Raw genomic sequence first — 21,577 nt, forward strand, 5'->3', positions numbered from 1 at the left:
GCATAATTTCATTGCTAGACTTAAATAGTGGGATACAGCATTTGACTGCAAGAAAATTACGCGTCTTTCTGAAAATGGGAATGTATTTCAGTTCATAGCTTTCCTTCTGGGATAACTTATTCAGTTTGATTATTGTTCATTGTCATGTATCTCTACGTCAGATCTGCTACGTGATGTTTCCTCGAATGCAAATAGCTATTTGTGTGTGAAAAATAATGGTTTCTGGTAGCGAAATGTAGTTGCTCTCTCACCTGAGATGTATCTTCTGCAGCAACAGAATATCGCAGGAGGCATAGTAAATCAGATGTCCAAGGGAGGACGATAAGTTGACGATGGGTCGTATCGAAAACGAGTAAGCTAATTCAGAATAGCGGCTTGTTGTGAAATTCAATGCATATGGAATGTCGTCTCAGTTATGTGACTGGATTCATGATTTCCTGTCAGAGAGGTCACAGTTCGTACTATCTGACGGAAAGTCATCGAGTGAGACAAAAGTGATATTTGGCGTTCCCCAATGTAGTGTTATAGGGCCTCACCTGTTCTTTATCTATATAAACAATTCAGGAGACAATTTGAGCAGCCGACATATGTTGTCTGCAGGCGATAGTGATGTTCATCGTCTAGTAAACTGATCAGAAGACCAAAACCAACTGCAAAACGATTTAGAAAAGATTTCTCAATGGTGCGAAAATTGGCAGTTGACACTAAATAATGCAAAGTGTAAGTCATCCACATGACTACTAAAAGCAATTCGTGAATCTTCGGTTAGACGATAAATCAGTCTAATCTAAAGGCCGTAAATCCAGCTAAATACCTAGCAATTTCAATTATGAACAATTTAAATAGGAAAGAACACAGAAATTTTATCTGGAAGGCAACCCAAAGAAAAAGAAAGGAGAAATGCTATTAATACACACTGTTGCTCTTGTGCATCGTCTTGCTTTGTTAAATTCGCTGTTAAGAACTGTAGTTCAGTCAGCCTCCTGTTTCCATTGTTGAAATACCATGTTTATCTGTTTCGTACGCAGTCTCCGTTGGGGCAGCGTATATTCTCGTTTTATGAAGAGGATCTGTCCCTTCTCACGCTGCCGATTTCTTAAATCTTTGACGATTGAAACAGAAGATTCTCGAGAGGATTTTCTGCTGAATCTTCAGTTCTTGAAACTTGTCTCTTGATTCTGCTATCTATTTTGTCTTCTCTTCTCTGTTGATAATTCCGAAAAATCGTGCCTCCTCTTAAAATCTGATATTTCTATTCAGCAGTGCTGCTATGATAATGAACTGGAAACCTTTTCCCATCACCCGTGTCTGTACCATTGAACCGCTTTTATTGTCACCCTACTGCAGTCCTCTTCTCCATCTATTTGCTACACAGAATACTACCTGCCGCGAAATTATCACTTTCTTCGCTAATAAATTGATACGTCCCTGTCCCAATCTTTAAGGAGACACTTCACAGCATCAACTGCCTTTTCCATTTATCACTTGCTTCGTTATAAAAAGCTGAACAGATTCACGGTCGTACCCACGGCTGTATCTCAACGTCTCGTTCCTCAAGGCTCCGAAAACATGGAAATCGCAAGGGTAGAGTTCGGAGCTGTATGGAGGATGTGTAAGGGCTTATCAAGTACCTTGTTCAGCATAGCAGAAATAACCTTGGCAACAAAATGCCCGTCCACAAACTGCTAAGCTTGTTTTGAGTACGGTGCAGGAATTTCGCTGGAAGCCCTTACACATACTCCATACGAACCCAGAATTTCTCCCAATATCATTTCTATGCGTTCTGACGGCTGAATAAAGACATTTGTGACCATCGATTTACTTCGGACGAAGAGGCGCTCGCCTTGCTACAGTCATGGTACCATGGGCAACCGCAAACAGTTCTCCTTAGGAGCATTGACAGTCTTGTCTCACAGCAGGATAAATGTTTTAATAGTTATGGCGATTATTCTTGCAATAATAAACAGTTGACTTATGTTTTTCTTAACTTACTCGTTTTCACGGCTGCCTCTTATACAACCACGTCAGAGTCACTGATGCCATTTTGAGTGTGAAAATCCTCAGAGATGTCTGATCCAATTACTATCATGTGATCAAAAGTATCCGGACACCTGGCTGAAGATGACTTAAAAGTCCGTGGCGCCGTCCATCGGAAATCCTGGAATCTCGTACGATGTCGGTCGGTGAGGCCTATCATAAAGTCGGAGTTCCAAAACATCCTAAAGATGTTCTATAGGATCCAGGTCAGGACTCTGTGCAGGCCAGTCTATTAAAGGGATGTTATTGTCGTGTAACCACTCCGCCACAGGCCGTGTGTTATAAACAGGTGCGGTCGATCGACTTCAAAGGTGCAGTCGTCATCCCCGAATTGCTCGTCAAGAGTGGGAAGCAGAAGGTACTTAAACCATCAGTGTAGGCGCTTGCTATGATAGTGCCACGCAAAACAAGATGTGCAAACCCCCTCCATGAAAAACACGACCACACCATAACACCACTGCCTTCGCTTTTCGCTGTTGGCACTACACACGCTGGTAAATGACGTTCACTGGGCATTCGCCATACCCACTCTCTGCCATCGGATAGTCACATTACCGTGATTCGTTACTCCACACAACGTTTTTCCACTGTTCAATCGTTCAATGCTCCCGCTCCCTACACCAAGCGAGGCTTCGTTTGGCGTTTACCGGCGTGATGTGTGGCTTATGAACAGCCGCTCGACCATGAAATCTAAGTTTTCTTATCTCCTGCCTAACCTGTCATAGTACTTGCAGTGGATCTTGATGCAGTCTGGAATTCCTGTGTGCTGGTCTGGATTGGTGTCTGCCTATTGCACATCACGACCCTCTTCTACTGTCGGCGGTCTCTGTCATTCAACATACGAGGTCGGCCTGTCCGCTTTTGTCCCTTCACGTTTCCACTTCACCATCACATCGGAAACAGTGGACCTAGGGATACTTAGGAGTGTAGGAATCTCGCGTACAGACGTGTGACGGAAGTGACACTTAATGACCTGATCACGTTCGAAGTCCGTGAGTTCAGCGGCCCACTCTGCTCTCTCACGATGTCTAATGACTACTGAGATTGCTGATATGGAGCATCTGGCAGTAGGTGGCAGCTCAATTCACCTACTACGAAAACCGTATATTTTTGGGAGTGTCCGGATACTTTAGATCACATACTGTATTTCCGTCACGCGTGGGCTTCCGAACTATTTGAACTATGTAATTTTGGAAAAAGGTATTTAGAAATATTTAACGACGTGTCTCACCAAAACTAACACTTACAAATGTTTAATTATGACTGTGGATATCTGTATGATTAAAATCATCTCCAATGCTGACACTACGGCTGGGGAACATAGATTTTAGAGAGATGATTTTTTTCTTTAAAGCTTTCGGTTACATCTGGGCGTGAGTCCCTTGGTTAATTTTAGGAACTTGTACGAAGATTATGCCTACCATTGAGTCTGAGTCTTCCCCAAATAACCTGGCATGCAGACTCAATTTGTATTTCAGCTGATCCGAGTTTGTTGTCTCTCGCGATAATTGCGCTACTTCCATTTCCTGTATGCTTATCCATCGTTATACACTGGCATTTACCACAAAAATTCTCGCCGCTTCTCACGTTCCATATTTACCAACTCTCTTTACCTTGTATTGTGTGAATTCCAATTTTTGCTAATGCTTCAATCTTTGTACATTGTTGTGAGTGCTTCGGCAGCAGATCACAGTAAAGCGGATGGGATGTCGCGTACGCTACAAAAATTAAAAAAAAAGCGCTCATGAATATCTCACACATGATTAACCACACCGTTGTGATCTCAGTTTGTGGAGAGCCACAGACCCATTTGCGGATACCCTACAGTTTTCTAACCTACAGCGCTAATCTAGGAACTACCACGTCTGTCTAGTATATCACAGAATCTTCGAAGCCTTCAGTACACTCCGCTCACGCGTCTCAGAACAAGTGTTCTGTGATCAGTTCTGCAGAGAATACTGCATTTTGTAATATTCGCTGAAATTCCGTGAGTAAGAACGTGGATTAAGATTTATGCAGCTCCTGTTCATCGTATATTGTTTTCAATTTTGTCTTCTACTCGGCAAAACACACTGCTCCATAAACAACAAGCTCAATCTGCGAGGTAAGCCGCTATAACTTGTGTTTTTGCTTACGATTCCGTCAGTGTCTTAGAGTTGCTGGATGAACCTGCAGAATTTTACTGGTTTAACTGTCGTTAGTCGTACATGGCAAAATCTTCACGTTAACCAAATTTTGATTAATCCGTAGTAGAAAACTATGTCTTCAAATTCCGTGAAAAGTAATGGGACTTCATTTCACCGTTCACTTGGTCCACACTCCACAGCACCCATCCGGATCTGAATGCATCACAAACTTAACATGACAAATAAGGAATGGATTTCTTACAGATAAAATTAGTGAACTGCTTATAGGTGTTGACTCTGAAATTATTGGTATATCAGAGCATCATTTACATAATTTGACAATTAAGAGGCTTCCTTTTCCAGGATACAGATTAACTGGATGTTTCTCAAGGCGTTCCTTGCGGTTTGGGGGAGTGGCTATGTACGTAAAATACAGTATTCCATTTGAGTTCATAGATGTATGACGACACTGCACTGAACAGATATTTGAATGTTGTGCAGGGGCAATTGAATTTGGTGAAACTAATTTTATCATTGTTGTTGTTTATAGGCCCTATAACTCCGACTTCAGAGCATTTCTCCTCAAGCTAGACAGAGTTCTTAATTCATTTTTTAGGAAGTACCAGAAATTAGTTACATGTGGTGACTTCAATATTAATTTTAATCCGGCAGCAACAGAGAGTTTCTTAAACCTTGGCTAGGAACAAGAGCGGCAGGATGTTTATAGTTCCGATAACATAGATGGTAAATACAATGCTTTCCTTAACACATTTCTCATGTTCTTTGAGATTTACTTTCTTTTCGGACGTTCTAAACGGGGTACTAGCAGTAGTAGGCAGCCCGGGTGGCTAACTAGTAGGATAAGGATATCTTGTAGAACAAAGCGGGAATTATATCAAAATGTTAGAAGTAGTCACAATCAAGCTACAGTAGCCCATTACAAACTGTATTGTAAGGTGCTAAAAATGTTATTAGCAAGGCAAAGAGTATGTGGTATGCAAATAGAATCGCTAATTCTCAGGATAAACTTAAAACAATATGGTCAGTTGTGAAGGAAGTGTCTGTTCAGCAGCACAAGTTCGACGATATAAATTCAGTTCGCAGTAAAAATATTTCCGTTACCGATAAATCAGATATATGTACAGTATTTAACAATCATTTTCTGAGCAACGCTAGTGAATTAAATAAAAATTTAGTTTCTACAGGAAATCATATCACTTTCTTGGTAAATGCCTTTCTGAGATTGATATCTGCAATACTCCTCCGTGATACAGACAAGAGAGAGATTGAATCAACAATTAAATCACTGAAGACTAAGGACTCTCATGGCTATGACAGAATGTCCAGCAGAATATTAAAGTACTATGCTGCACATGTTAGCCCTGTATTTAGCCATACTTGTAATTATTCCTTTAGGAATGGTCAGTTTCCTGAGCGACTAAAGTACTCAGTAGTAAAACCGCTTTATAAAAAGGAAGAAAGCGATAATGTAAATAATTTTAGACCCATTTCTATGCCATCAGTGTTTGCAAAAGTTATTGAAAAGGCTGTGTATAAGGATAATTGATTAGTTTATATCACACGATTTGCTATCAAATATACAGTTCAGCTTTAGACGTCGTTTAACAACTAAAAATGCTATATTCACTTTTCTGTGTGAAGTACTGAATGGGCTAAACAAAAGATTTCGAACGCTTGGCATATTTTTTGATTTAACTGAGGCATTTGATTGTGTAGATCACAAAATATTGCTCCAGAAGTTGGACCATTACAGAATACGGGGAGTAGCTCACAACTGGTTCACCTCTAACCTTAGCAACAGGCAGCAAAAAGTCATTATTCGCAATGTTGATAACGGCTGTCATGTGGGGACTGAGTTCAGTACTGCCAAGGGGGTCTTTATTTATATAAATGATATGCTAGTATTACGGGTAACTCTAAAGTATTTCTGTTTGCTGATGACACTAGCTTGGTTGTAAAGGGTGTTGTGTGCAACATTGGCTCAATTTCAAATAGTGCAGTACATGACCTAAGTTCATGGCTTACAGAAAATAAACAGTTTGTAACACACAATTCAACAAAGCTTGACGTTTTAATTTCACAACATGGACGTATGATTGGTGGAACTGAACAGTTTAAATTGCTAGGTGTTCAGATAGATAGTAAGCTGTCGTGGGAAGTCCACATTCAGGATCTTGTTGAAAGACTTAATACTGTCATTTTTACTATTCGAACGGTATCAGAAGTGGGTGATCGTTCGACATGAAAATTAGTCTACTTTGCTTATTTTCGTTCGCTGTTGTCGTATGGTATTATATTTTGGGGTAACTCTCCCCATTCTAAAAGCATGTTTTCTGGCTCAGAAACGGGCGGTTCGGGCAATATGTGGTGTAAGTTCACGAACCTCTTGTCGACTCCAGTTCACGAGTCTTTGTATTTTGACATAGCTTTCTCAATATATTTATTCCTTACTGTCATTTCTTGTTAACAATATTAGCTTATTCCCAAGAATAAGCAGCTTTTACTCGGTTAATATTCGGCAGAAATCAAACCTGCATTTGGATCGGACTTCCTTAACTCTTGAGCAAAAAGGTGTGCAGTATACTGCTGCAACCATTTTCAATAAGCTACCACTCGAATTCAAAAATCTTAGCAGTCATCCACGCGCTTTCAGATCTGAAGAGTTTCCTCGTGGGTCACTCGTTCTATTCTGTCGAGGAGTTCCTTGAAAAATTAAGCTGATTCTTATTATTATTATTATATTGACCGAGCGAGGTGGCGCAGTGGTTAGCACACAGGACTCGCATTCCGGAGGACGACGGTTCAATCCCGCGTCCAGCCATCCTGATCCAGGTTTTCCGTGATTTCCCGAAATCGCTCCAGGCAAATGCAGGGATGGTTCCTCTGAAAGGGCACGGACGACTTCCTTCCCCGTCCTTCCCTGATCCGACGAGACCGATGACCTCGCATTTTGGACTCTTCCCACAAACAACCCAACCCAACCCCACCCTCTTTTATATTGTTGATTCCGTTAACTTAAACTTATGGACTGACTATTTTCGGGTTCATAAACATTTATTTTTATCTGTTATTACTTTTATGTTGTAATTTCATGTACTGACACATTCCATGACCTTGGAGATTTGCTCCTCAATTTGGTCCTACGGAACTCTACGTGTAAATAAGGCAGAAACATATTCAGAGGGATAAACTCTGTGATAAGCCGATGAGATGGGAGCAATGAAGGTGAACACAACTGAGTATAGGAATTTCTCGACACAACTAAAGTTGTGTAAATCGTAAAACAGAAATAATTTAACATGCTGTCGGTCTAAATATCAATGGTAAAATTATTAGTACTGCAATACTCGCTATAGTACTACTGAAGCACACTTTATTATTACTGGATATAGGTCACTATAATTGAAGGCTTACGAAATGCCACCATCAACCTGCAAGTGTTTCTCCAAAATAATTCAGTACTACTGAAATCCTTTCGCCTAACCTACACGTGGCTAGCTCCTCTTCTGCTCATGACTGTGACATATGACTTCATTCGCCACATACATATAAACGCATAATCAAGTAAAACAGGTATAGTTATAGCATCGTAGTTGTTTTTATAGCTATTTACATATATAAATAATTTCTATGTTTAGACGACTGAAGTTCTGTGTGACGACACAGTTTGCTTCGTTTTTCATCAGGAGATCTAAGAATTTATTAATTAATACGAGTTCAGGATCCAGCTCTCGGCTGTGTTAGGAGTGCGCCTTCAGAGCGGCAAGTTAAGTGTTTATCCTATTCTATCTTTTTCATGTAGTACATTTATTATATTTTGTGAGTGCCTTCTGTGTAGGTGGGTTAATCTCGTGTTTTTGTAAGTGGAAATTCATTCAGTTTTTAGCGCAATAGTTGCTCACTGAACAGCCTGCTACATAGCTCTTTAATGCATCAAAGTCCATTGGTGACACATCAGGAGGGTAGCAAGTCGCATATCTAGGATCATCTGCTCTTATAGTTTACTTCTTCAGTTAATCTTGCTAGGGTGGGTAGGACGTGTGCATGTTGTGTGTGGACGTAGGAGATGCTGGCCGCAGTTCGCGAATAGCTGATCCTGCTGTTAGCTACGGTCAGTCACCTTCAGGATGCTGCCTCGGCTTGTAGCGATGGCGGAGAATCTGGCGCTTCGCATGGGACACCTGAGGTGTCACTTGTTTTGCCCACGGAGTCTGCATCCGAGGCAACTCCTAGAGCACCTGACGCTGTTTATCCGCCCTTACAGCAGGGTGAATGGTTGGTGGTAACGTGTTATCGTCGTTCGCGGTGGAGGGGCAATGTGGAGACTGGCCGCCTGGCCACGTCCATTCACCATGTTAGTTGACAGGTGGCCGCTCCTTCAGCAGGGTCCTACCAGGAACACGGGGAGATGGTTTTACCGGTTTCTGGAAGCTCCAATGTTAGGCGCGTTATGGAGCTCCTTCGGCAGATAGTATTGAGGCTGGATAGAAATACAAAGTGCACTTTGTATGTCTGCCGGGGGGCCTCATCTGAGATGTGGAGACGGCATTGGCGGTGGCTATCAAGCGTGCATGGTGTAGTCGTCTGCAAGGTGTGGCTTACGTCGGCACCAACGACGCCTATCGCATGGGTTCTGACGCGATACTCAGTTCGTATGGGTGGCTGGTAGATGTGGTGAAGGCTGCTGGCCTAGCCCTTGGCGTGCAAGCGAGCTCACAATTTGCAGCATCGTTCCGAGAATTGAGTGGGGTCCTTTGGTTTTTAGCTGAATGGATGGTCTCAATCAAAGGCTTCGTCGACGCTGTGGCGGTCTTGGCTGCAGATTTCTGGACCTGCGCTATCGTGTGGTGATTTGTTGATTCCACTTTATAGGTCAGGGGTGAACCGAACAAAGAAAGCAGCTACTCGCAAAGCAAAGTACTTGTGGAGTGCACATGAGGTGCTCTGATGATCACTCGCCAGTCGTTTCACAGCAAGGGAAGTAAATCGGCGTTCAGAATAAACACAATTCGACTGTCACAATTTTATCAGCTAACTGTCTAAGTATTCGTCCCGAATTTTATTGCCCTCCAGGAAAATTCTCGCACTCAAATTATTCTTTGGACTAACAGATGGCTGAAACCCGAAGTGGAAAGCTCTGAGACATTTATCGAGTCGTGGAACGTATATCGGAAAGAGCGATTAGAGGCCGTAGGAGGGCTTGTTTTCACTACAATTGAGTCATTCAAAGAAAGTATACGGTCAATAGTGCGTAAATACTCCGATCATGCAATATTAGTTGGATGCGACTTTAAGCTGCCGAGTATAGACTGGAATGTCTATAGATTCACTGTGGGGTTTACACACAGTCATGCGAAACACATTTGAACACGTTTTCTGAAAATTGTCTTGAGCGTCAAGCTCGGCAGCCCACACGAAATAGAAATATCTTAGACCTTGTAGTTGCAAATAGTCCAGACTTTATCGACAATGTCAGTACGGAAACGGGTATTAGCGAACATGATGTCATAATTGCAAGTATGGTTACGAAAGTTAATAAATTAGTCAAGAAGGTTAAGAGAGTGTTCCTGCTAGGTGGAGCAGATAAGCAGCTATAAGCATATTTCTTAGGCAGTGAATTGTCATCACTTAGTACCAGCAAGCTGAATGTAGAGGAGTTATGGGAAAAGTTTAAGCGGATTGCAAATCGTGGTCTGGAGAGTTATGTGCCTAGTAAGTGGATAAAGGATGGAAAAGACCCACCGTGGATTAATAAAGAAATACGTAAGATGCTGAGGAAGCAGAGGGTGTTAAACTCTAGGTTCAAAAGGAGACACACAAACGACGACAAACTAAGGTTAGCAGCGATATGCGTCTGTGAAAAGAGCTATTCGTGAAGCATACAACAGCTACCATCGTCACACCTTAGCAAAAGATCTGGCAGAGAACACGAGAAAATTCTGGTCTTATGTATAATCGCTAAGCTGGTCTAAGACTTCCATTCAGTCCTTTGTTGACCAGTCTGGTCTGGCAGATGAAGATAAGAAAATGAAAGCCAAAGCATTAAATTTCATGTTCAAGGGTCGTTCACTCAGAAGAACCGTAGAAACATACCGTCATTTGACCATCGAACAGACTCCCATATGAACGACATAGAAATAAGCGTACCTGGTGTAAAGAAGCAACTTAAAGATCTGAAAACAAATAAATCTCCAGGTCCGGATGGAATCCCAGTAGGATTTTATAAAGAGTACCCAACGACAGTGGCGTCTTACCTAGCTTGCATTTATTGGGAATATTTCGCCCAGCACTACGTCCCAAGTGACTGGAAAAAAGCGCCGGTGACTTCAATATGCAAAAAGGTAAAAGAACGGACCCCCTAAATTACAAACCAAGATCCCTAACTTGTGTATGCTGCAGGATCCTTGAACAAATTTTCAGTTCGAATATAATAAACTTACTTGAGTCTAAGAAGCTTACGTTTACGAATCAGTACAGTTTTGGAAAGCATCGCTCATACGAAACTCAGCTTGCCCTTTTCTCACATGATATCCTGAAAACTACGGATGAAGGACAGCACGCAGATTCCATATTTCTACATTTCCGGAAAGTATTTGACACTGTGCCATATTGCAGGCTGTTAACGAAGGTACGAACATATGGAATAAATGCACAGACATGTGAGAGGCTCGAAGACTTCTTAAATAATGGAAACCCGATATGTTGTCCTCGCTGGCGGTTTTTCATCAGAGAGAAGGGTATCGTCAGTAGTGCCCCAGTGAAGTGTGATAGGATATATTCGTAAATAATTTGGCGGACATGGTGTGCAGCAGTCTGCGGTTGTTAGCTGATGATTCTTAGGTTTACGGTAAGGTGTCGACGTTCAGTGACAGTAGGCAGACAGAAGACGACTTAGACAAAATTTCCAGTTGATGAATGGCAGCCAGCCCTAATGTGGAAAAATCTAACTTCATGCGGATGAGTAGGAAGAACAAACTTGTAACGTTCGGATACAGTATTACAAGTGTCCAACTTGACACAGTCAAGTCGTTTAAATACACACATAAAACAGTTGTGCATCAACCCGATCCACGAAACTCCTGAAGACAGACGTTGACTGTGGTTATTGTATCACAGACACAGTCCCTCTGACTGTTCAGAGATGTCACTAAACCCGCCCAAAGATGTAAACAACCATGCACGAGGAGCGCCTATCAGACGGGGAGGGTCCGACAGGAAGGAGGTACACAGTTCGTGTCGTCTGTAGTTCAACAGTGGCTAGATAGTCAGTTCTACTGTTAGAATTTATAAATTGATACGAATTACTAAAAAATATTGAGGAGTCTGATTTAAAATGAGAATAAGAATGAAACTTACGACATGAAAAATTTATCGAAATTTTATGGCTGTCGAGTATGGAATCATGTTAGCTAATATCTGTTTTGATATACAGTTTCACCTGAAGTGATAAAATAGACTAGTTTTACAAAATAAACTTAAATTCCCCAACTGCTTTCGGCAGCTGATAGAAACAGTAATGATTGATTTTACACTTTGCTCTCAAGTAAGCACGATTGCATTGCTTCGTTTAAATAGTGGAAGAAAGCATTTGACAGTGAGAAAAAAATGCGTCCGAGTGAAAAGTCTAATATGTTATACAACATTAATCTTGTTCTGGAATACACTACGTGATCAAAAGTATCCGGACACCCCCAAAAACATACGTTTTTCACATTAGGTGCATTGTGCTGCCACCTATTGCCAGGTCTCAGTAGTCATTAGACCACGTGAGAGAGCAAAATGGGGCGTCCCGCGGAAGTCACGGACTTCGAACGTGGTGAGGTGATTGGGTGTCACTTGTGTCATACGTCTGTACGCCACATACGATAGTAGAAGTACTTTTGAGAATGCGGTATCTTTTTGCAAAGCACTTATTGGGTCAAACGGCTCTGAGCACTATGGGACTTAACATCAATGGTCATCAGTCCCCTAGAACTTAGAACTACTTAAACCTAACTAACCTAAGGACAGCACACAACACCCAGTCATCACGAGGCAGAGAAAATCCTTGACCCCGCCGGAAATCGAACCCGGGAACCCGGGCGTGGGAAGCGAGAACGCTACCGCACAACCACTAGCTGCGGACACTTACTGGTTCAAAAATGGCTCCGAGCGCTATGGGACTTAACATCTGAGGCCATCAGTCCCCTAGAACTTAGAACTAATTAAACCTAACTAACCTAAGGACATCACACACATCCATGCCCGAGGCAGGATTCGAACCTGCGACCGTAGCGGTCGCGGTTTCCAGACTAAAGCGCCTAGAACCGAATGGCCACTATGGCCGGCGCACTTATAGGTGTCGATGCTCCAGCAATTACATAAAATGAAAGTTGAATAACAGGGAAACAATAGATTCCTACTGCACGTAAGTAGCGAACGACAGCATAACTCACGAGATATTCACTTATAAACGCGTACTACGTCTTCACTGTAGAAACCACGGAAATCTCACAAGTCACAAGTCGGCACTCCGAAGTATTTCTATCTCCCGCGACCACGCGCAAACCGCTCCACGCTCTGCAAGTCTTTCCTGCGACCGTACGTCGCGCCTTCACGTCCAACCCTTGCCGTGTAAAGGAGTTTTGCTATTTGGGGAGCAAAATAACTGATGATGGTCGAAGTACAGAGGTTGTAAAATGTAGACTGGCAATGGCAAGGAAAGCATTTTTGAAGAAGAGAAATTTGTTAACTTCGAGTGTAGATTTAAGTGTCAGGAAGTCGTTTCTGAAAGTGTTTGTATGGAGTGTAGCCATGTATGGAAGCGAAACATGGACGATAAATAGTTTGAACAAGAAGACAATAGAAGCTTTCGGAATGTGGTGCTACAGAAAAATGCTGAAGATTAGATGGGTAGATGTCATAACTAATGAGGATGTATTGAATAGTATTGGGGAGAAGAGACGTTTGTGGCACAATTTGACTAGAAGAAGGGATCGGTTGGTAGGACATGTTCTGAGGCACCAATTTAGTACTGGAGGGCAGTGTGGAGGGTAAAAATCGTAGAGGGAGACCAAGAGATGAATACACTAAGCAGATTTAGAAGGATGTAGGTTGCAGTAGGTACTGGGAGATGAAGAAACGTGCACAGGATAGAGTAGCATGGAGAGCTGCATCAAACCAGTCTCAGGACTGAAGACAACAACAACAACAACATATTAAAGACAAGGTGTACAGCAATAATACAGAAAACTTTGGAGAGATGAAAATAGCCTTTCAGGAGGTCATCGATGGCATCGGTTTTCCGACACTTCAGCAGGTCATGCAGAATTTCGCTGTATGCCTGCGCTACGTCATCGCAAATGATGGCAGGGACATCGAACCTGTCATAACCTAAATCTGAATATTTGTAGTAACGTTTAAATTTTGAATAAAGTGCGCGAACGCCGTAGTTTGTAACTAATTTACGTTCCTTTTCACATAGTTCAATAACGGTTCCGTTTGAAGATGACACTAGCTTGGCAGTAAAGTATGTTGTGTGCAACATTGGTTCTGTTTCAAATAGTGCAGTTCATGATATAACTTCATGGTTTGTAGAAAATAAATAGGCGCTGAATAACATTAATAACATTAAGACTCAGTTGTTACAGTATCTTACGCAAATTTCAACAAAACCTGACGTTTTAATTTCACAGAATGGGCGGATGATTAGTGAAACCGAGTAGCTCAAATTTCTAGGTGTTCAGATAGATTGTGAACTATCGTGGAAAGCCCACGTTCAGGATCTTCTTCAAAGACTTAACGCTGCCATTTTTACTATTCGAACGGTATTTGAAGCACGTGATAGTTCACTTTGCTTATTTGCATTCGCTTATGATGTACGGTATTACACTTTTGGGTAACTCTTCCCATTCTCAAAGGATATTTTTGGCTCAGAAACGGGTGGTTCGGGCAATAAGTGGTGTACGTTCGCGAACCTCCTTTCAAACCCTGTTCATTAGTCTGGGTATTCTGATATTGGGCTCATAATGTACATAGTCGTTACTGCCGTTTCTTGTTAACAATATAACCTTACTCCCAAGAATCAGCAGCTTCCACTCAGTTAATACTAGGCAGAAACGCAATCTGCATTTGGTTCGCACTTCCTTGACTCTTGTGCTGTACACTGCTGTATTCATTTTCAATAAGCTACCAGAAGAATATAAAAATCACAAAAGTAACCCACGCGCTTTCAAATAAAAAATGAAGAGCTTCCTCATGGGTCACTCCTTCTATTCCGTCGAGTAGTCCCTTGAAAAATTAAGCTGATTCGTGTGCATTTATTTAACCAGTAACTTCATTTACTTTTACTTTCAAAATTTAGTGTCTCAGTGCTTTCTGGTTAATTAAATTTCTCGTGGACAATTGTGCTGTGGAAAAGCGTGACAACCTTATGTTGCCACACCAGTGAATATTGCTTAAATTTCTTTGCCATTACCTTTATTAAGATTCTGGAGGTTCATTGAGTTAGCGGGCTGGCGACCATTTAATTGTACCCTTTTCAGCTAATCATCGCTTTCTTTATAATATCAGTAATTTTATAGTAAAAATTAATGGAACAATTACGTTAACACAAACTTATGGCTTGTCTTTTTTGTGTTCATACACATTTTATTTCATCTGCTACTACTTCTAAGTTGTAATTTAATATACTGACATGCTCTAACACGTAGAATATTTGCTCCTCAGTTTGGTCCTATGGGAAGAGGTGTGTAAAATAAAATAAAAAAGACACACACTTTAATATTACTGGAAACAGCTCATTCTAAGCTGCAATTTAATATACTGACATGCTCTAACACGTAGAAGATTTGCTCCTCAGTTTGGTCCTACGGGAAGAGTTGTGTCAAGTAAAATAAAAAAGACACACACTTTAATATTACTGGAAACAGCTCATTCTAAGCTGCGATTTAATATACTGACATGCTCTAACACGTAGAAGATTTGCTCCTCAGTTTGGTCCTACGGGAAGAGATGTGTAAAATAAAATAAAAAAGACACACACTTTAATATTACTGAAAACAGGTCACTCTCAATGAACACTTACGAAATGTCACCACCAAACCGGCTAAAGTTTCGCTAAAACAATTCAGTACTGCACTAGTACTGTCGCCTAACCTACACGTGGCTAGTCTCCCTTCTGCTGTTGACTGCGACATCTAACTTGATTCCAAACACGCATATACACACATAATTATATAAAGTAGATATACATAGTTCCCCAGTAGTATTTATATAGTTATTTAGATGGACAAATAACTTCTCTGTTTCGGCGACTGAATTGCGGTGTCTCAATATAATTTGCTTCATTTTCCATATGGAGAGCTAAGAATTTATACATTAACACGAATTATCGAAACATAGTCAGCCGTCTGATTTAAAGTGACAATCAGAATGACACTTGCTGCATGAAATGCTTATCGAAAGTTTATGGCTGTGAGAATGGAATCATGTTAGTTACGTTCAGTTTTCGTAGTGCAATGTGATGTGAAATAACACAGTAAACGAATTTAACAAAACAAACTTATATTTCCAAATTGCTTATGACAGATGATGGAAACGGTAATGGTTTATTTTACACTTCGCTTTCAAGTAAGCATGATTTTACTGCTTGATATAAATAGTGGAATAAATAATTTGGCTGCGAGAATATTATGCGTCTTTGTGAAAAATTGATTCAGTTCTAGTTTATTGCTCTTGTTATGAAATAACTCAATCGTTTCATTATTCCTCATTTTCATTTACCTCTACATGAAGTCTTCTGCATGATATTTGGCTCGATTGTGAATAGCCACTGACATGTCGAAAACAACGGTTGCCACGAAGACGACAAACTGACGATGCTCGCATGGAAAATGAATAAATTTATTCAGAATAATTCTATTAATTCACACTGTTGCTCTTGTGCATCGATTTTCGTTGTGTATTTCGCTGATAAGAATCATAGTTCAGTCATCTTCCTGTTACCATAGTTAAAATAACCTTTTTACCTGTTTCGTACACCGTCTTTGTTGGTGCAGCGTATATTCCCGTTTTGTAATGACGATTGGTCAATTCTCACATTGTCGATTTCTGGAATCTTCGACGCAGGAAACAGAAGATTATGGATACGATGTTCTGCAGAATCTTCAGTTCTGGAATCTTGTCTCTCACATCTGCTTTCTCTTTTGTCTTCTGTTCTGTGTGGAGAATTTCTAAAAATCCCTTTCCCTCTACAAATGTTCTATTTCACTTCGTTTCAACCATTTCTGTACCCTCAAACTTCTTCCATTACACCCCATTGTGTACTTCTCTTCTCGACGTTACACGTTCCGAATGATACTTTATTTCCGAAAAAATTATCTCTCTCTTCACTAATCAACTGGCACACCCCTGTGCCCGTCTTCAAATTGAGACTCCCAGATGCAACTGCGTTTTGCCTTTATAATTACACCCGTAATAGAAATTTGTCAGCTTTGTCTATGTATGGAGTACATCTACGGCCACGAATATCTTTCTTCAAGGGACCGAAAATAAGGAAATCGCAAAGACAGTATGAATGGAGAAGATACATTTTAGCGAGGTGAGTTTGTCTTTAAAATTTTCGGTTACGGCTCGACGTGTGTCTCGTGTTTAATAGATAGCTCCAGTTATAAGACTACGCCCATACTTTGTACTGAGCTTTGTCCAAATAATATGACATGCATCTTCAATTTGTACCCCAGCTTACCCAAGTTTATTGGCTCCTGTGATAAATACACAACTTCCATTTCCCATTCGCTTACGCTTTCGATATACACTTTTATTTACTACAAAAATTCTCACCGCTATCAGAATCGGTATTTACCTTAATTTCTGTACCTTGTATTGTGTGAACTATACATCATTTTACGAGTACTTCCAATCGTTGTACGTTGTTGCGAATCTTCTGGGCGGCAACTGATCAGCGTGACGTGGATGGGAAGTCGCCTACGCTTGAGAAACTTTCCTGAGTGTCTCAGAAAAGTTGGGCCACAATTTTGAAACATTTTTTGAATTTCTTTTGTTTCTTTGGGTTTCTAGTGGCTTGATCTACGTCGCTCCAGAAGAAAACGTCTCCAAATCTGAGTGCAAGCAATCAATAATAATTAAGTTTCTCCAGAACAACAATGTCGTCAGACAAAGAGTTTCCAGTTGGGAGGCTGAAACAGATTACCCTCCGAGCAACCACTCCTTGAAAATTCGGAATTCTAGTGCATGCCCTGAGTTGCTGTAGTTGCTCGGAACCTTGCTTCGGAACAACAACATTTCCGGGCAATTTGTGTTCAGATGGGAATCATAATCATATTTAGCACCAGCCATCAATTTTTGGAAATATAACCCAAACTTAAACTTGTTCAGATTTGCATTAGTTGCTCCAAATTACGTTGTCGGCAAATAAATGGTACTCGATTGGGAGCCAACAAAAGTTATGGAATTAGTGTAGGAGTAGAAAGGAATAAATGGTTTAGAAAGGTACAATCCTGGTTTTGATCATTCAAAAAAGCCAACCTTCTGAATCAAATCATAACCGAAATGAGAGTGGGATATATCACTACGTTCCATTTACTTGGCAAAGGTTACTCTCTCATCAACATGGGAAAAATATCAGTGAAAGGGCGTGCAGGAAGGACCATGTGCAGGTTGTCTATTATCTTAGCTGTTCTTATTTTTTATATATTTATGTCATTTTTGATACATCTATTTTTGAATTTTTTATGTTTCTTCTACGTTTGTTTCAGTTTTTATAAGTTAACAATTTTTTAATTTGTTTTTTACTTGCTCCAATTAATTATGTATGTTTGAGGTGTTTACGATACTATTATGCCCTCCTTCGTTGCATGTTTCTGTTTGTTTCGTTCCTTAAGTTTTTCCACATGTTTTTACATATTTTTTCATATTTTTTCGTATGCTGGACATTTTCAACTTTTTTATGTTTCACTGGAAAAGAATCACCATATCTTTCACGTTAAAGGAGAAGTTGAAGCGTTTCCAGTTTATGCCTTTGGAAGAACAATTCAAATGAGTTTAAGATAAGTGTAATGACTGACTTCAGTTGCTATATTATAACCTGCATTTAATGTTTCTGTTATTATTTACTAACACTGTCATTGTTAACTTCCATATTTTTCAGTTATTGATTATGTTTTCTGATAGGTGTATCGCGTTCTTGATGTTTCGGTTTTACTAAAACAAGAATTACCGAATCATGTTGGTGTAATGCTGTATTTGCGTCGTGACGTTAAGACAATTGATCGGACTGATCAAGTGGTCTTCAACTATAAGTGTCGGTTTCACACTGTTATCGTTAATTTCAAACCACTCGTCACCAAATTTAGTAATGGTGATTTAATGCGCTACTGACCCAACATTACAGTCTCCATAATAATTAAAGATACCTAACAAATTGTATGAAGATACGCTGACAGTGGTAAAATAAGAAAATGTTTTGATTCTCACCGTGACGTTAGCGTCTCCTATGCACTCGACAAACAGATGCAGGTGGTATTTGACACTTGCTTCGAACTGACCATTACAGCTGCGACGTACTTTTTCCTCTCTGTAGTATTGCTAGTATCTATAGGTTCTGCCAGTTTTTCTTATTCGTGCTTGCTAATCTTTTCAAAGTCTAATGAGACTTGTTGTTTGCCCGTAGTACACTATCTCTCTCTCTTAAATCTGACACAATATTCAATCAGATCCCCACTGCACTAATCTTCGATAATCCATTCGAACGAGTTACACATATTTGAACTGGTGTCATTGGTAGTCACCCTTGATGTATATCCTTGCTTAACTAGGCTTTAAATGGTAGCCAAGAGTCGTACTCGTTCAGTGTAAACCTATTTACATGATTTGCACAAAAAAGCTTTACCAGCTTGAAAGCATCAGACGATATGGTTTGAACTGTCTTCAGAAACCTATCATAAGTACATTCGGTGGCCGGTAACAGCACAGTACTTCAAATCCATAAGTATTAGTCGCAACAAGTCATCGGCCTTTGTCGCTAATAGATTCCGAAATATTATCATTCAGTAGAACAATCATATCGATCTCTCTAGTTTTACAAGATGTGACCATCCCTAACTCAGGAAGTGGATGTAAAAAAGTAAGCTTAAGATCTTTGCAGCCACTTTTGTTGTGCCAGTTGTGTTCAAGTGTTAACTCGAGCGAGTCTCTTACCGATGAGTCGACTCCACCCTCAATAACGCTGTTTCCTGAGAGATCACCCCCGATTTCTTCACTTTAGTGTGCTTCATTTTTTCCACGGATTCTGCAACATTAAACGTTTGACAGTTCTGACATTCGATAGATTGCTGTCTGACGATTCCATTACATACTGTTTATTACAACCAGTAAAGGACTGGTCAGTGTTTGTTGAATCATTGTTGACGCCTTTGGTCCAAAATAACTTCCAACGTCCTGCAAACTGTTTCAAATGATTAGTTACGATGTTGTCAACTAGCTTTGGACGAATCTCATTTCGTAAAAAGCGATGTTTTAAATGGTTAAGATCCTCCTGTACTGCGGATGAGACGGCATTTCAAGTCCCAAATCTAAATTTGTGCATCATATCACCTGGATGAAGCGAAAAATAATGCAAGATTTCTTTGATGCTTCGCCCTATTGCTGGTGCATAATAATGATTGAGATCATCCCCCGGCTACTCCATGTGCCCCCATTCAGCTTTCTTAAGGACTCATTAACTAAAGTTGTCGCCCATTCAACAATTACGGATTCGCAATCGCTGTCGTCTTTATCATCGAAACACTTAAGTGTTTCAATCTCTTTTATTTTTCGTTTTCGGTCATCGGTTTCAACTATTCTGGAGATGTCCTTTTCTCCTGTCGTTATGCAGCGCAGTATTTTACATGCTTTCTCAGCCAAACATGGAGAGCTGTCTTTGTGTGTACAACACATTTGGCAGTTAAAAACTATGCGGCAGATTTCACTGTTTCGTGAAATTGACTGCAACCCCTGACCTTAGTGAGAAAAGCCATTACATTACCCAAATTGTGCGCACAAGAGGATGGAGAGTTTTGAGCTTCTCCCACCTACAAATGATATGAACTTAATGGGACACATTCAGGCGTACATTATGGCAGTGCATTCGACGAGCCGACCAAGCAGCTAAAACAAAGCGATAAATAATCTTTCAGCTCTCGACGGCCTCCAGACGCCAACAGCGTAGCTGTCCAAATCGCAGACAACTTGTTTTAGTACTGGAAATTTTGTAATGTGCTTCCTACCCAGGCGAATAATTACTTTAAGCAAGTTTTGTTACTAATCAACCTGTTCCACCTATACAGATGTATTGCGAATATTGCATGAAGACAAAAATTTGTTCTTGCATCCAATAATGGACATGAAACTTATCTAGACCAATCGAGTGAATTTCACCGGCGTGACGTTCGTACCTCATGACTCATTTTGACTGACTGCATCCAGTCAACCCAAAAACTGCATTTTGGCGTTGTTCTTTTGCCTTGCGCAAAACTGAATTTGTTGGTAACAACGGAAGCTCAGATACCGCATGCCACCAAAACGTTTCGTCATGAGGGCATTGACCGATTTCTCTCACAGCAACAAAGTGTTTCAACTGCTTTCACAGGCTGCCTCTGATACAAACACCTCACAGTCTCTGATACCATTTTGAGTATGAACATCCTCAGACAGGTCTAGTCCACTTACACCCATTACATCCAATATATTTCCATCACTAGTGAGCTTCCGAACTAAGAGAACAACGTACTCTTTAGAAATGGTACTCAGCAGTGTTCAACAACATGTATTACCAGACCAACACTTGCAAATGCTTAATTATTCCTGTCGATATCTTTATGATTAAAATCTACTCTAATGCTGACAGTATGAAAGAGGTAATATATTGATCCACTTGTAAAACTATGCCCACACCTGAAAGCAAGTTTTGCCCAAATAATCTTGCATGCACCTTCAATTTGTATTTCATCTTATCCTATAGGCTTGTTCTCCGATATACACTATTATTTACTCCAAAATTCCCATCGCTGCCAAATTCGATTTTTATCTAAATTTCAGTACCTCGTATTCTGTGAACTCCACACTTATTTACGACTGTTGCCAATCCCTGCAGGTTGCCGCGAATGCTTCGGCAACTGGTAAGACCGAACTGGATTAGAAGTCCATTACGCTACACAACCCTCCTGAGTATCCCACACAGTATCAGCGGGACGGATAGGACTTCCGATTCTAATGTTGCGCTAGGACATCCCACAGTTTTTGAAATTACAGCGCTGATCTACGAACCCCCGCCTTGTCCAGCTTGTCAGACAGTCATTGCAGTTCCTGGTTCACACGGCCCACTCCTCTTCTAAGAAGGGGTCCGTGATTATTTC

Source organism: Schistocerca serialis, chromosome 3 (assembly GCF_023864345.2).
Source record: "Schistocerca serialis cubense isolate TAMUIC-IGC-003099 chromosome 3, iqSchSeri2.2, whole genome shotgun sequence".
NCBI lineage: Eukaryota > Metazoa > Arthropoda > Insecta > Orthoptera > Acrididae > Schistocerca > Schistocerca serialis.